Consider the following 16,930-nt stretch of genomic DNA (forward strand, 5'->3'; position numbering starts at 1 on the left):
CTATTTTATTTCTGTAGCAAGTTTAAATAAAAGAAAGAAATAAATAGATCTATTCTAAATGCTGTTTGAAGACTTAAAACGGAATGTAGATGGTTAAAAACCTCAGATCAATATAAGGGTTTTTAACCCTATTACTTCAACATTTAGTCATATATATCTCTATATGTATATAAGTATATATATTGAAAATATATACCTATATAGATATAAAGTATATATACATATAAGCTTCCTGTAATGTGCATACCCCTGTAACAACAAAATAAAGGATGCATTTTGAACTTGTGCATCTCTGTTTCAAACATATAAAATATAATGCAGAATAAACCCTTTAATCATATATATATATATATATATATATATATTCTGCAATCTAAAGTCATGCTCTGTGGATGCCTGTAGAAGAAAATATCTACATATTCATAAACGATACTATGCATATTATATATATATATATATATATATATATATATAATATACATAATATACATTGGAAATTCAAAAAAAAACTACATCTTATACCATTTTTATCAACCCACGAAACTTATTAAAAATGTTGCAAAAAAAAAGGGGGAAGCAAAGTCACGCGGGCCACTGTGTGCAACACAGTGGACGGCCACGGCCGAACCACTGTGCTACACACAGTGGGCGGTCGCGGCCGCCACTGTGCTACGCACAGTGAACGGCACCCGCCACTGTGTGTATACACAGTGGGCGGCGGCTATGCCGTCCGCCACTGTGTGTACACACAGTGGGCGGCGCTGCCGCCACTGTGCGTATGCACAGCGGCGCCCGAAACCTTGCGAAAACCTCCGCCTCTCCCCGCATGAAACCCTCCGCCTCCGTACCTGCAGTTACATTTCAAAACAAAAAAAAAGAAAGAAAGCAAAACAAAGAAAAAGGGGTAATATAAAACCCTAACCCATTCGGGTTAGGGTATAAAATGGTAAAGAGGAAATAAGGTAAGAGGTAAAATATAAAAAAAAGCAACCCTAACCCAATTTCGGGTTAGGGTTAGCATTTTAGGTAATTAGATATATATATATATATATATATATATATATCTATATATATATATATATATTTATAGATATATATATATATAGATATATATATATATATATATATATATATATATATATATATATATATATATATATATATAGATATATATATATATATATATATAGGAGATCTAGATTTGAAACATTAAAATTGATTTTTAATCTATAATGAGGGTTAGAATTTAAGAATTTATAATGTGATTTTATATATATATATATATATAAAAGGGAATTTAAATTGGAAATTTAAAGTTAGATTTTAGTATATAATTTGGGGTTAAGTTTATAATTGAAATATTATGGAATTTTGAACCCTGATTTTAATGTATATATTTGGGGACAAATTTAATAATTGGATTATTATGGGATTTTAGACTTTTGATAATAGGGGTTAATTTAATATTTGAATTATTATATATCCTCATTCTTTAGAAATTTAATTTTAATTAATTCAAGGGGGTTAATAATAAAGGATTACTATAGTTGGATAAACTATACGTTTAACCCAGCAATATATTTAATTAATCAATGGACTTACCCCCCCCATATCAATGGACGTTAGGAAAATTTATTTTAGGAACCTTAAGCCCTTGAGATCGATTTTTGGTCGGATTGAAAATTAATTGACAAAATCAAGGGGTTTAGGGAAAATCAGAATTGGCCTTAGCTTATTGTCGGTTTTAGTGGGCAAATGACATTGTAGTAAATTGAAACCCTCATCGGGTGGATGCGTATAATAAATTTTATATAAGCATCAAATAATCATTAGCAATATCATTATATGACCTGGAATGATTTAATACGTTAAGATAGCCAATTATCCCTTGGTTTAATTAGCGACAACTGGTCTTAGGTAATTGAGCTAGCTAACTAATCGGCAATGCAAATTAATCTTCACCAATCAAGTCACTCGCTCGAGTTGGTTATTTAACTTAACCTTAGTAAGTAAGTTAATTACATCCTAGATAAGACAAAACTTTAAATACAGTTGTTATGTATTAGGATTTATAGCGAGTTCATGACGTCAAATTTTTTTTTTCGTTGTTCCGTTTTTGTGCCCTAAAGTTTGGGCACGACATCAATAACCTTCTCCCTATATACAAGTTCCTACAAGCTAAGGATTTGGAGTTGTCAGAACCCATGGAAGACAGAATGGTTCAGATGGTGGAAGTGGAAGAAATCAAGACTCTTGCTCATAAAAGAAACTTGAAGATTTAGTTGCAATCCAAGTATCTTTTTGACAAAAGAACCACATCAAGGAAGTTTCAAATTGGTGACATGGTTCTTCAATGGAATGCAAGAGGACAAGATAAGGGCAAGCACAAAAAAATTGATTCACTGTGGATAGGACCTTTTATTGTCTATGATTTTAATGGAAAAGACTCATACTTCTTGCGGAAAATGAATGGTGAAGTACAAGAATTTTCAATGCATGGACAATTCCTGAAGTATTACTTCTCTTAGATTTTACAAGTCCATGCATAGTTGGTTGTAGTCTATACATAATTAGGTTTGCTTCTATTATTTCTTTCGAGCTTGTTCTTGGTCTGTTCTCCAGATTTTTCTATGTTCTTGTGTTGGTCTCACATCCAACAATCCAAAATCAGAGCCGCTATTGTCTGAATTTTGAGTATTGGGATTTTTCTTCTTTCAATCCACTAAAGCCTGCAAGGGTTTAGTATTTCTTTATGCCTTTGAGGGTTATTTGTCTAAAGGTTTAGGGTTTTTGCAAATTCACCTTTTCCATCTCGTAAGCCCTGCGTTCTATTTTCTTGTTATCTTTTTCCACTTAAGTGGAAGGGTTGGTCCATCATTAGAGAAGGGGTCCCTTTTTAGGTCTTTGCCTTGGCAGGATATAATTTTCTTTTGATTAATGCCCTTTTCCTAAGTCTTATTTCATTTTATTTTTGTTTGCCGAGTGTTGTAAAGAGCGTGCATCTTATTATTGATCTCATGATTGGTGTTGTTTTGCTATGCAAAGATGTGTGCTATTTACTTTTCATGAAGCAATGAAAGGGTGGTGGGCCCAACAGATAGAGCGGCTTGAGTGTTAAAGAATGTGCATCTCCAAGATGATTTGACGGTGTACATGGCTTTGCATTATGAAAAGTAACAAGAAGTTTATCCTTCACGAAGTAGCAAAAGGATGGTGGGCCCCATAGGTAAGCGGCTCCTGAGTTTAAAGACCGCTCAACTTGAAATTGATCAGACGTCGCGTGTTGTTTCGCAATGAAAAGTAACACGAAGTTTACGCTTCGCAAAACAGCAAAACAAAGCTGGTTGTGACATGGTGGATTAAGTGGTGATACGACTAGATGTACAACTAAGAGAGAAAATGATTTGTCAATGGGACGCGTGGCTTTGATTGGATTTCCGGATTGGTTCGTTTGAAAACGTGGTAGTTTTGGTGAAATTCATGGTTTAGTGAGGCACGTGGTAGTTCAGATGTGGATCCCAACATAATTCTTGAGCTAATAAGTGACGACCATGTGGAGATATTAGCTGACAGTTTGTAGATGAATGAATTTGTGAAGAGGAACCACTTTGAAGACTAAAGAGACTAAAGACCGATCAACTTGAAGTTGATCGGACACCGCATGTTGTTTTGCATGTTGAAGGTGCAAGATTTTTACTCTTCACGAAACAATGAAAAAACCACTAGCGGTGGTAGTTACACATGGTTATAAGGACAAGTAGTCACGGTGAAGGCTAAAGGCTGAGAAACTTGAAGTTGATCTGACGATGCACGTTGTTTCGCACTACGAAGATGCGAGAAGTTTACTCCACAAAACAACAAAAGGATGGAGGGGCCCGTTTCTAAAGAAGGATGACACAGGTAAGGTAAAGAACATGCACGTCTCGCACGATCTAACGATAGTTATTATTTCACGATGCAAAGATGCATGAAGTTTACTCTTCACGAAATAGTGAAAAGGCAAAACACTTAGAAAATTTATGTGGTCCGTTGGAGCCATTTTTAAATTTAATTATGAATTAATTGCTGAAGCATGTGGCTTAATTGTTTCTAATCAATGCTCAATTTCCATAGTAATCTTCAGATCAGTTGAAAATTTGGTGTCAATTTGAAGAATCCTGTAGAGGAACCAGTGCACAAAGTAAAAATTTTCAAGCAACGAGTAAGTTTCTACAAATTGATTAAGAATTACAATTGAATTGGTATCATTGGGTGTTTGATTTCTCAAGAGATCTGTCTAAGATTTAATTGAAATAATTGTAATTCTGAGATGGCACCATGAAGCAATTTCATGAGGAAGGTTAATTACCAGGAGAGCCATTTGTGATGACTTTTTAGAGCAATTAACTAGGTCCACTAATGCTTCTGGTAAAATGAAAGAATTGGTGCCTAAAGCTTCCCACTTGAGAATTGGCGATGGCCTATACGATAAAGGGAATTGGTTGAGGGATCTCCAGATAGGAATATTAGGTTTGGGACTTTTCAAAGTGGGTTTTAGCCAGAGAAATTCCCCTGCTCCAATGAATAGTATATGGGAACTAGATGTTGGGAAGCTCACAGTCCGTGGGGTTTTTATGGACATGGACCTATTAACACAAATTACTAATAATTATGATCCCAATACCAGGACTATAATAAATGTAAATGGCAGATCTCTAATTGAAATAAATGATGATGAGTTCAGGAGAGTTTTTCAGGCTCAGTGAGGTATCAAATAATTTAGAGCCCATCAATTTTAAAACACTTGCAAAGGTCTATGATGCACAGAGAGACCACCTCAGAAATGGCCCCTTGAAGGAATTCTTCACCAAAATAGGAGGACTAACAGTTGTAGGCCCTAGCACCATGGAACCATTTTCATTAAACATATTTACTTTGAGGGATAAAGGGATGTATTGGTCCTTATGTCATATTTTTGGGTAGGATGCAGAAACTACTATGCCAACCCACTATATGCTCATGATAGCACAAATTTTGAACCCATCTCTGGCTGTGACTTTTGATTTTGGACCTTATCTCACTGATGCCATTCAAAAGGGAGTGATAGGGATAAAAAATGCTAAGGTGGATAGACCTTTTGGATGGTATTCTCTCCTCATGCACATGTTTCTATTTAAAGGTGTTGAATATTTTGCTAATGAAATGAACCTGATTAAAGAAAAAGATGTCGAGGAGATGCCCGTTCAGTTGTGGAGCACAATTTTGTCTTAGGATAGAGAAGATAAAAGTTACCTAAAGTTTGATAAATGTTTTTCATCTAGGCTTAGGATCCTTTTGTACCCACAAAACATGAGGATTCCTAAAGCTCTCCTTGAATTCCTTAGGCCTAAGGAATTTGATAAAGACATCAAGATTGTGCATAACTGGGGTGACATATATTTGTACCCTATCTCCACTGTGTTCAAAGTTTTTGGTTTTAGAGGAACTCCATATTTTCTCCCATATCAAGTCCCATTGAAGATAGGAATTGTTGAGGTCCTGAGGCATATTGGAGGCCTGCAAGAAGCAAAATTGACAAATAGGGGGAAAGGAACAATTTTCCCAACTATTACTGTGGCACATCAGTTTGTAATCACCAATGGCGGTTGGACACATTTTGATGATTTCTTTCGGCCATATAGGTTGTCTACTACAGTGGCAAGATTTTCCGACCCAGATGGTTTCTTTAATGGCATGTTTAAGAAGAGAGCCATATGCAAGGGTAAGGCACACCAGTTCCATTTTCCTAAAGATTTGATTAGAAATGAGTTCAATTTAGATGAATAGGAATTGAGGAAAGAAAAGTGGAGAGCTTTTAAGAAAGCTCTAGACTTCATCCACCAATTTGATAGTAGCTATGACCCCTAGGCCAGTTTTACTCCTTTTGAGGAAAAGGTCAAGTTTTTGATTCTTTATTTTGAAGATTTAATGCAAAATTTAAAGGAGAAGAGGGAGGCTATATTAAAGAATGACCCTGAAAAGGCTAAACTTGTCTTAGCCAAGCCTGCATTTGCAAAGGCAGTGCCCCTAGGTGATAATGTGATGCACAAAAGACCTAGGTATAATGTGCTCATGCCAACAAAAGGTGAATCTTCCTCCTCAAAGGGAAAGAGGCCATTAGTAGATGTTGTGGAGATCCAAGACTCTCCTAAAAGGCAAAGGGTAGGAAAAGAGGTACAAACAAATGAGCCTCTATATTCTCCATCTCAATCCCCAATCCATGTAGGGGATGAACATGTAGTAGCAGAGCAACTATTGCAATTAGGAAGACTTGGGTAAATTGCTCTCACTTATGAGGAGTTGCAAGAAGAAATGCCTGAAGAACTAGCAAGTGCCCAAATGGACCTAACTACAAAGGACTTTATAGGAAAAGAACTGGACCCTGTTATTAAGCAGGCCAGTGAGGAATTTTTGGCAGATGATAGTTTCATCAAAACATGATCCTTCTTGCAGTTTGTTTGGAGGAGAAATATAGGTTAGTTCAAGAAAAGATGTGAGAAAAGGAAAAATGAGAATCCTCACAAAGATGCATTTGCAGTTGAAGAAGACGTAAAGCAAGAAATGTTGAGAGAATTTGGGAATAGTACCCCATAACAAGGGAGAAAAATGATTGCGGAACCAGGAGTTTTGATTCTTCCTAAATGGGATATAGAAGATGCATTAGTGCTTGAGGCAGTACCAAAGGAGACAAAGTGCTTGGAAGGACTAACTTATAGAAATGATCATGCTTCTTTAGTTATGTGGTCACTAAGCAGGGAAGAGAGAAAAAAGAGGAAAGACACCTCAGAGTCCAGCTATCTCAGAGGCATGATTGTGAAGAGAGTAAAGGACACAGTGGTAGTGGAGGCTGCTGGCACAATTTTAGAATCAGCAAAATTCAACATGGTTGTAGCTGAGAAAGAGGCTAAGGAAAAGGCTGATCTCTAGGTCAAGTTGGAGGTAATCCTAGAATCCTTCAATGAAGCCCAAGCTGAAATAGCTCAGAGGGATAGTATGATTGCAAAATTAAAGAATCAAATAGCAAGGCAACATCATCAAGGTGAATCTTCTACCTTGATGATTGCCTCTTCTCCAGCTGAACCTCCATCAGCTAGTCCAATCATTGAGTTTCCCTTGTCCCTTGTAAATCCTGGTTTCCAATCTACTGAATCTATTCAAGATGAAATGGAAAAATTGAAGCAGGCTCAAGCCATATTTGCAAGTAAATATGAGGAGAAGGTTAGGGGAACAATTTTAAAGTTTTCTAACACAATAGGGGCTTCTATTGTTTATATATATATGAAAAGTTTTAAGCATGTTGACTGATTTGAGGGAAGACAAGGCTACTCTGGAGCATATTTTAAATAAATGAAGGGCAAGGGAAACAAACTTGGAAATTATGTGCTCATCCTATGAAGATGTAGAGGATGATGCCACTATTAAATCCACATGTGAGTTGGTTAAAGGTATGTCTAGGTTAGCAAAAGGAAGAGTTGGTCTAGAGAGAAAAGCCAACCTATACAGAAAAGAATATGCTAATCAGAAGTTTGAATTATTTCGTGGAAGTTTTGTTAGTTCAAGTCAATTGAAAGATGAAGAAGTATGGCTTGGTGAGTTAGGACATAAATTATCTGAACAGATAAATGAAGTCATCAATTTAGACGATACATCTTTATTCATTAGAACAATTGAGGAAATTGAAAAGATAAGTCACACTATAATTTTATGGAAACCAAAATTCAGCAATTGAGGAATACCCAGAAAAGATTAAATAAATTGAAGAAGAAAATTGTTAGATATTCTTGGCCCAATGATGACGTATTTCAAGGATGGAAAGACAAATATATGGTACAAGAAGCAGAGGATCAAGAATAATCAATTGATGCTACAATGTTGTAACAACCTTCAGGAATTTAGGGATGAAAGTGATTTGTAACATCTTTCAAGAGGGAATTACGGTTGTAACAAATTGTTCCTAGGAAATTCTAAAGCTTGTTTGCATCCATATCATTATAAATGGATACCAGGACTATTGAAAAGATCATGAAAATAATTTGTAAAGAAACTCTGCCGAAATATATCTAAGGTTTTCTAGTTCTTTCAGAAATCACCTTGAGTTATGTACAATTTTAAAAAATGAATATTAATATATAGATCAAAGCATTTTGAGCATAGATTTTTGTTGTCTTCTTGTGTGCATTCATTGATTTATTGGTTTCTTTTAAATAATCTAGGGTTATTTGATTGAATTGGGTTTGCAAGGAAATCTTACAGTCATGTTTTAGGTTTTTCTCTCAAGGAGGGGAATTAAATATACGTGAAACCTTTCTGTTAGTAAATCAATAGTTTTCTACTTGAATTTGATGACTAGGTCTAGCATAAAGAAAAGAATTATATATATGTCAGGCATATATTAGGTTGATAAAGCCAAAATAATGAGATGTGTGTGAATGTTTAGATTGGGAATTCTTGTTTAGTTTGGGTGACTCTGTAGCCTGGAATAGGCACCTATATCATTTGTGGAGTTTTTCTATCTTCCTTGGGGTCAAGACTGAAAACGAACACATGTTTTTCTCTTTAGTTTCAGTATTGTTGAGGTGATTAGGTTCACAGGTTTCTAACACTGGTTTACTGTGGATCTTATATTATAATTGTGAAAGTATTCACAAGAGGTATACCCACCTAAGCCTAGGATACACTTAAATTGTAGAAGGTTTCATATAAACCTTGTTATATCTTATTCTGGATTTTGATTTTCTTATCGTTCTCTCTACATGCAACAGAGGCTTTAAATTTTCTTACAGAGGGAATAGGGAAATCATAATTTGAGAACAACAATTTCCAGATTACAAGAATGAGACTTTGAAAATCATATTAAATGTGGGTGATGCCAATAAAGAAAATCCAAAATAAAAAGAAGATCCTCCTGTGGTATATTTAGGCATGTCCATTACCAAAAACTTCGCACAAGTGGATCCTTTTTATTTAACATTGCTTATAAACAATAAGATGGTAAAAAAATTGCATGATAGACTCAAGAGCAGTAGTAAATATTATGCTAGAGGATCTCATGAGAGAGATGGGAATGAATGTAGATACCCCTTATGGAAAATGTTATGCAATGGATAATAGGTCAGTCCCAGTGGTCAGGATCATGAAAGATATTGAGTTCAGGTTTCCATCTTGTCCAGACACTACTTATAAAATAGATGTAATAGTTGTACAAGTGCCTGCAAAGTATGGAATGCTACTATACAAATAGTGGTCTAACTTGGTAGGTAGATATGTTCAATTATATCTATCATATACTACCATCCCGGTCAAAGGAGCATAGGTAAGAATCAACAGAGAACCAAGATCTCCCTACCTCATAGAGGAAATTGATCCGGATCAAGTAACTTGCTTTTGCCATTCCGACATGGACAACTTTCAGGTAAGTATTTCTAAACTTTTAGAAGTTGAAAAAATTGCAAAGGCTGTTAAACACGATGAAAGTTTAATTTGGAAATTTTATTTTGATGGTGCCTGCAGTAAGGATGGAAATGGAGCAGGAGTTGTGTTTATTTCACCTAATGGAAAATCTTTTAAATACTCTTTCTCATTGGCTTTTGAATGTACTAATAATATTTCCAAATATGAAGCTCTCTTATTAGGACTTAAATTAGCAAACAGGCATGGCATTAAGTTACTAACAATTTATGGTGATTCAGAATTAGTTGTTTCACAAGTTAGAGGTAAATTTGCTGCAAAAAATACAAAATTAAAAATTTATAAGAATGAGGTTTGGGATTATATTGAGCTATTTGATTCTTTTTCCATTAATTGGACTGAAAGGTCCAATAATATTTTGGCGGACTTTATGGCTAGCTTGGCAGTTAAACATAATGATATCCCTTTTGATGATATTACACAAGTTGAAATTAAAATGTTCAAGACCATCTATTCCTGATAATGTTAAGAGTTGGCAAGTGTTTGATGATGACAGGGATCTGCTAAGATTTCTCTTTTTTGAAGATCAATATGCAGACCAGCAGATTGATTGGAATGGACTTGTAGAAGATAAGGATGCCACAAAAATAGTACTTGTGCAGGAGGTGTTGCTACTGAAGACAAATAAAATCCTGAAAGGATTGGTAGAGTTGGAAAGAATGTTTGATGATAAAGAAATGACTATTTTTAGACCTAGTTCAGGAGGGTGTGAAGGTGTTGAAAAATTAAACTTGGAAAGTGAGAGCAATCCAAGAGAAGTGTATATTGGAAAAAATCTCACACCAAAGATTAGAACAACATTGATAAATTTATTGAGGAAGTATAGGCATGTCTTTTCCTGATCATATGATGACCTTAAAGCATACAGAGAAGACCTTTTTCGGCATGAGGTACCATTAAAACTGGATGCTAAACATTTCAGGTAAAAGCAAAGGCCTATAAACCTGATCTTGGCTCCTAAGATGAAGGAGGAGTTAATGAAAATGAGAAATGCAGGGATTATTGAGCCTGTAAGACACTCAACATGGGTGTCAAACTTAGTACTAGTATGGAAGAAAAATGGTGATATTAGGTTATGTGTAGATTTCAGAAATCTAAATGTTTCATCTTTGAAGGATAACTATGCTTTGCGTAACATGGAAGCTCTGTTGCAGAAGGTTATAGGAAATGAATTGTTGTCTATGATGGATGGGTTTTTAGGCTATAACCAAGTTAAGGTCAAGGAGTCAAAAAATAATTGCTTCTATTGATAAAATTCACATCCCAAAAATAGTTAAAGCAATTCAATCTTTTTTCGATCAGATTAACTTTGTAAGAGCATTCATTTCAAACTTCTCTGAAATCTTAAAACCTATTGCTAAAATGTTGAAAAAGGGTGCTGAAATAAAATGGACTAATGAGGCTCTTGAAGCTTTTGTAAATATCAAAAGAGCCATCAAAGAAGCCCCTGTATTAAAATCACCTGCTTTCTCTAAACCTTTCCAAGTGTTTTCATTTTCTTCATTCCATACTATTGCTGTTGTCATGTTACAAAATAATGATGAAGGTCATGAATAGCCAGTGGCATTTTTTAGCAAAACATTACAAGCATCCGAGTTGAATTATGATTTAAATGAAAAACAAGCTTATGCTCTTGTGAAAGCTGTGAAATCTTTTAGACCTTATCTAGTTGGTGACACTGTCATTTCTTATGTACCAAATGTTTTTGTTAAAGGCATCTTTAGACAATCAGAAACTACTAGGAGGAGATGTAGATGGATAAATCAGATCCAAGTTTTCAATATTGATCTACAAATCGCAAAGTTGTTAAGGGGTCAGGATTTGGCAAAGTTAATGGCAGAATCCAATTTTGAAGCAACACAGGTAAATTAGGTAGAGTTTTAAAATGTACAAATTAGCATTGAGAGATGTCCTTGGTATACAAATATTGTATATTACTTAAGATACATGAAATGTCTAGATAGTTTAAATGATAGTCAGAAGAGGACTTTAAAGCTTCAAACGTCTAAGTATGTGTTACTTAATGGAGATCTATACTAGAAAGATAGGGATGGTATTCTTTTAATGTGTCTAGATGAGTGTCAAGCATCTATTGTTTTGAGAGACTTACATGAAGGCGTATGTGGAGGCCATTTCTTAGCTAAAACCACTGCTCATAAAATTCTAAATGCTGGTTATTATTGGCCCCAAATTTTCAGAGATAGTCATACTTATATCATAAAATGTGAAGCATGTCAAAAGTTCTCAGGAAAACTTAAGTATAATGGAGCTACTCCTCTCAGACCCATGCATATAGAGGAACCATTCGAGATGTGGGGTATTGTTTTCATAGGGGAAATAGAAAACAAATCTAGTGGTGGGCATAAATGGATTTTGGTGGCTACTGACTATTTTACTAAGTGGGTTGAAGTCATTCCTACAAGACAGGTTACCAACAAAGTTGTGATAAAGTTTCTTTTGGAAAACATTCTTACTAGATTTGGGGTACCTCAGAAAATTATGGTAGATAATGGGATTTGTTTCAGATCCAATGATTTCTCTCATTTTTGTGAAAACTATGGCATTACTTTGTCCTATTCATCACCTTACCATCCCCAAGGAAATGGGCAAGTAGAATCCAGCAATAAAAACTTGTTGAAGATTATCAAAAGGATGTTGGGTGATAATAAAAGAGCTTGATATTCGAAATTGATATCAATAGTATGGGCTGATATAGTGACACTCAAGAAGTCAACAAGATTTGCTCCCTATGAGCTTGTGTATGGCAAAGAAGCAAGATTACCTTTTAAGTAATTTGCTCCCAGTTTATAAATTTGTTATAGAGGCATTTTCTGAAGAAGTAAACTTTATGGGGGATAGATTGATGTCTTTGGCTGAGTTGGATGAATGTAGAAAAGAGGCTCAGGAAAGAAATATTTAGAAGCAATAGATGGTTAAGGATTTACATGATAAAAGGGCTTGTGACAAAACTTATGAGGAGGGAGAATGGGTACTAAAATGGAATGCCAAATACCAAGACAAAGGAAAACATGGAAAATTTGATGCATTATGGCTAGGACCTTATATCATCTTTGAAAAAGGTGGGGAAAGAGCATATTACTTGTAGGATACTGATGGAGAAGTACTGGTATTTCCAGTTCATGCTCAATATCTCAAACACTTCTCTTGATGATCAAGGAGTATTTCTTATATTATAGTAATATAGTTTTTTCTCTTGTTTTTTGTTATATGTTTTCAATTTTCATTTTGGTCTTCTTTCTAGAGATAACTAGGATCTTGCTATGTCCATAAAGAGAACATACATCCCCAAAGAGAGCCACTATTAACACATATTTTTATAAAATACTTTGTGCTATAATAGATGCCCTTTTTCTTATCATTCAAGCATTTACTGTGGGTGTTTTATATGCAGGAGCATACTGAAGAAAATGGAGTTGCCTAAAGATTAACTGGCATCACCAAGACTCCCAAACCTGTGCATATAGAATGGTGGAAAAGGCTTTGGAAACTTTCAAATGTGTTGTGCTAGCAGAGGGAAAGCCTTTATCCCACATTGTTTGTGGGATAATCTCATTTAACATTTAAGTCCAAAGCGGCCTGTATGATAACTGTCGAAAGACAAAAGGCTTTTAGTGGAAGAAGGTTGAATCTGTTGAACCCCACACATGCACGTATCTCAAGGAAACCAAAATTTTACAATAGACTGGCGAGGATGGAAGCTAAAGATCGATAAATTTTGATTGATCAGATGATGATCGTAGAGGATCTGATGGCTGTCACTATGTCACAAGGTAGAGATGCATGCTAGTTTAAACTTGCAACTTGGCGACTAAGCACATGCAAAAAAGGGGGAGGTTAACGAGCACACAAGTTTGAAGTGGATCAATGGTCGTTGCTATACTACAAGATTAAGTTGCATGACCTATATCCCCCATGACATAGTGACTACCAAGGTGGCAGATGATGCGTCATCTTGGTAGATATGCAAGTAAATCAGGATGTGCCACATGGTGGAGCACAGAAGAAGAACCTAGGTCTAGTGGCAAATGAAATGGCAAGATAGATAGGGTCCAGTGACAATCAAGGTGGATCCGTGAGTGAACCAAAAAGTGACACGTGGCACGGATAGACAAAGAGAAGAGAAAGCCACTCTGGAAAGATCAAAGGCCAAGCAGATAATGAAGATCGAATGGTCGGATGGATCAATCCAATGGTGGTTGTTATACTGCGATTGGAAGGTGCTCGATATGTATTCATCATGACTTGGTGACTAACCGCTAGTGGCAGGCAGCAAAATGAGATAGTTAAGGGAAATGGTTGAAGTGAAATAGTTCGGTGGTGCTGAGCTTATCGAACAAATCTAGGTTGCGATGGATTTCAAAATAGAGTCATTGAAAGTGGCAGTTTCATCAACATGAGGTTCTCTGAAGAAATCAGTAGTGACCCCATCTAAAATAAAAGGTGTCGATGAAACTAAAGAATCGATAAGACCTGTGAACAACTCACTGATGAGGAAGTTTGGCCAAAAGATAAAGGGTGATCCGCCAGCAAACTAGAAGAAGATACATGGTACAAATGGATGCGCAACAAAGGAAAAAATTAAAGTTAAATGTATAGCTCGGACTATAAGGGGGAAATATGGCCGAAATACTGATTCCTGAAAATAATAAAAGGGAATTATATTACCTTCTTTACATTATTAATTGAATATGCATTAAAGATAAAATTTATTTATATTTGAATGAATTCCTTGAATATACATTTTAGGGTAAAGTATTATTTTTTATAAATGGGTGTTATATTCGCAGAATTATTTTCTTAAAATATAAATACTTTGGTTTTATTGGACTATTTTAAAAAATTATTTATACAAAGAGAATTTACTTTTCAAAATCTAAGGTGGAGTATATTTAATTCTCAAAATTAAGGAATTTGATTGGCTTATCTTGTGTGCAGGAAATAATGAGAGGATGATGAATATTTGCTGAAGAATTTTGTCGAGATGGAGAATAGAAGACACATTCATAAAGCATCATTTAGTATTTTTAGGGTTCTCATTTGTATTTATTTATTAAACCAAAGGGTGTGTCCTTTGGAGGGAAACTGTCTGTAACTCCCTTTTGTGTATGAAAAGGGTGTGTTGTTTCATATATGCCTTTTGATTCAGATACTTAGAGGTAGTCATTTTTTATGTAAAAGGGGAGGAATCATGAAAAAAACATACTACTGTAAGGACTAAATGTCATTTTGTATTAGGGAAGTCTATTGGAAGAAGAAGTATCATTTTGTGCAAGCAATCTGTAATGGAGTATCTACAAGTGCAACTTATGTATGCAATTATTTCCTGAAGATTAATATACAAGGTTCGATGTTTCTTTTTCCAAATATTGTGTACACTTTTGTGTTGATGATTATCTTTGTCCTCTTGATAAATCTATTTATATATTTTCTATGATGTGAATCACATGCCGTTGCATTAAGTGAAAAATTGAGTTCTTCTTGTTTGTGTAATGCATACTGAACCTTCATAGTTGATGAATGATGAGAAATTGTCTCGAGTTGATAAGATATTTTGTCCACAAAGTGTCATATATATCCCTAGATAGAGGCACTAGTTTGTTATTGATCTTTTAAGGTTTTGATCTATATGCATTCAAGTTCCTTGATAGAGAAATGTTCTTCCCAAATCCTATATGAACTGATCTATGCAAATTTCATTTAAGTCTTGAAAGCAATCTCATTTTTAATATACATTCACAATCATTTCTTTTCAAAGCATTCAGTTAAAGCGCATAATAAAGCATAGTTGCAGAACAATAATTTTCCAGTTGTGTAAATTTTCTAAAAGGTTTAAATCCACTATAAATAACCTCTTTTGTGCTTGAGAGGAAGAGGCACACCCACCTAGGTTCAGTGGAGCCTTAAGTGTAGAGGGATTTGGTCTTTGACCATCCCTTTTTGTTGGCCAAGGCTGATTGGACTACTTGAGGATTTGGCAAGTCTTTTGGTTTTCCAATCTGTGGTTTTGGGAACCAACAGATTGGTGACTCTGTTGGGGAGTTGTCATACATAGTTTGAGATTAACCTAGAAGCTCTGGTGTTTTTCATTGAATATTTGATAAGTTTTGTTTTCCCATCTGAGTCACACAACAGAATGGTGACTCTACTAGGGAGTTGTCACATGAAGTTTTTGAAATCTTTGGTATTTTATTTTAGACTCTACTAGAGGAGAGATCCTGGAAGATCAGTTAAGTTGGTAATATTTCCTCTTAGGAGGTGGCAATTCTACATTTTAATACATGAATAATAATTGGTATGTTGAGAAAATAATAGAAACCCTTAGGAATTTGTCAATAAGATTTATGCAGGGGAGGAGGTCTCTACACAAGGGACAAGAAGATTTTGTTTAGTTGAGTCCCAAGAAATGGAACAAAGAGAAGAAATCAAACACGGCATTTGAAGGATATAAGAGATTTCCTAGTAGGGAGAAAGATTATTCATCCACTAGAAAATCTGAAAATAGGGAGGAAAATCCTTTCTATAAAATAAGTATAAAAGATAATAGACATAGTCATGATGAGATCTTGACTGAGGAGGACAAGCAACCAGATGAAATCATACTTAAACTGGCCAATTTAAATGGAGATGAATCCAAGATGGTGAAAGCTCTTAAGAGACAACCAGATTGGGTGTTGCAAAAACTAGGAATAAATAGAGATACAATTCAAAGCCCTAGGTTAGAAGAAATTGAAGACAAGAGTAAAGGTGAAGGAAATAGGCCAACAATTCCTAAATATAGTCGTAAGTTACAAAAGGTTGTTCTATTCTTCTCATTGTTCCCACTATTACCATTGTTCCCACTATTTCCACCACCATTATTATTGCCATTGTTTCTATTATTACCTACATTTCCATTATTGTTGTTCCTATCTCCATCATTGCCATTTCCATTATTGCCATTGTTACCTCCATTATGTCCATTATTTTGATTGCTGCCATACCCATTACTTCCTATATGGTTACCCCTATTTATTTTATTCTAGTTCCCATCATTTCCCCCATTTCCATTCCTTCACCTTTACTCTTGTCTCTATTTAGGAATTGCTAAAGCAATTCAATCTTTTTTTGCTTAGATTAACTTTGTAAGAAGATTTATTTCAAACTTCTCTGAAATCATAAAGCCTATTGCTAAAATGTTGAAAAAGGGTGCTGAAATAAAATGGACTAATGAGGCTCTTGAAGCTTTTGTAAATATCAAAAGAGCCATCAAAGAAGCCCTCGTATTAAAATCGCCTGATTTCTCTAAACCTTTCCAAGTGTTTTTATTTGCTTCATTCCACACTATTGTTGCTGTCATGTTACAAAAGAATGATGAAGATCATGAACAACCAGTGGCATTTTTTAGCAAAACATTGCAAGCATCCGAGTTGAATTATGATTTAAA

The sequence above is a fragment of the Cryptomeria japonica genome, chromosome 6 (genome assembly GCF_030272615.1).
Source record: "Cryptomeria japonica chromosome 6, Sugi_1.0, whole genome shotgun sequence".
NCBI classification, from domain to species: Eukaryota; Viridiplantae; Streptophyta; class Pinopsida; order Cupressales; family Cupressaceae; genus Cryptomeria; species Cryptomeria japonica.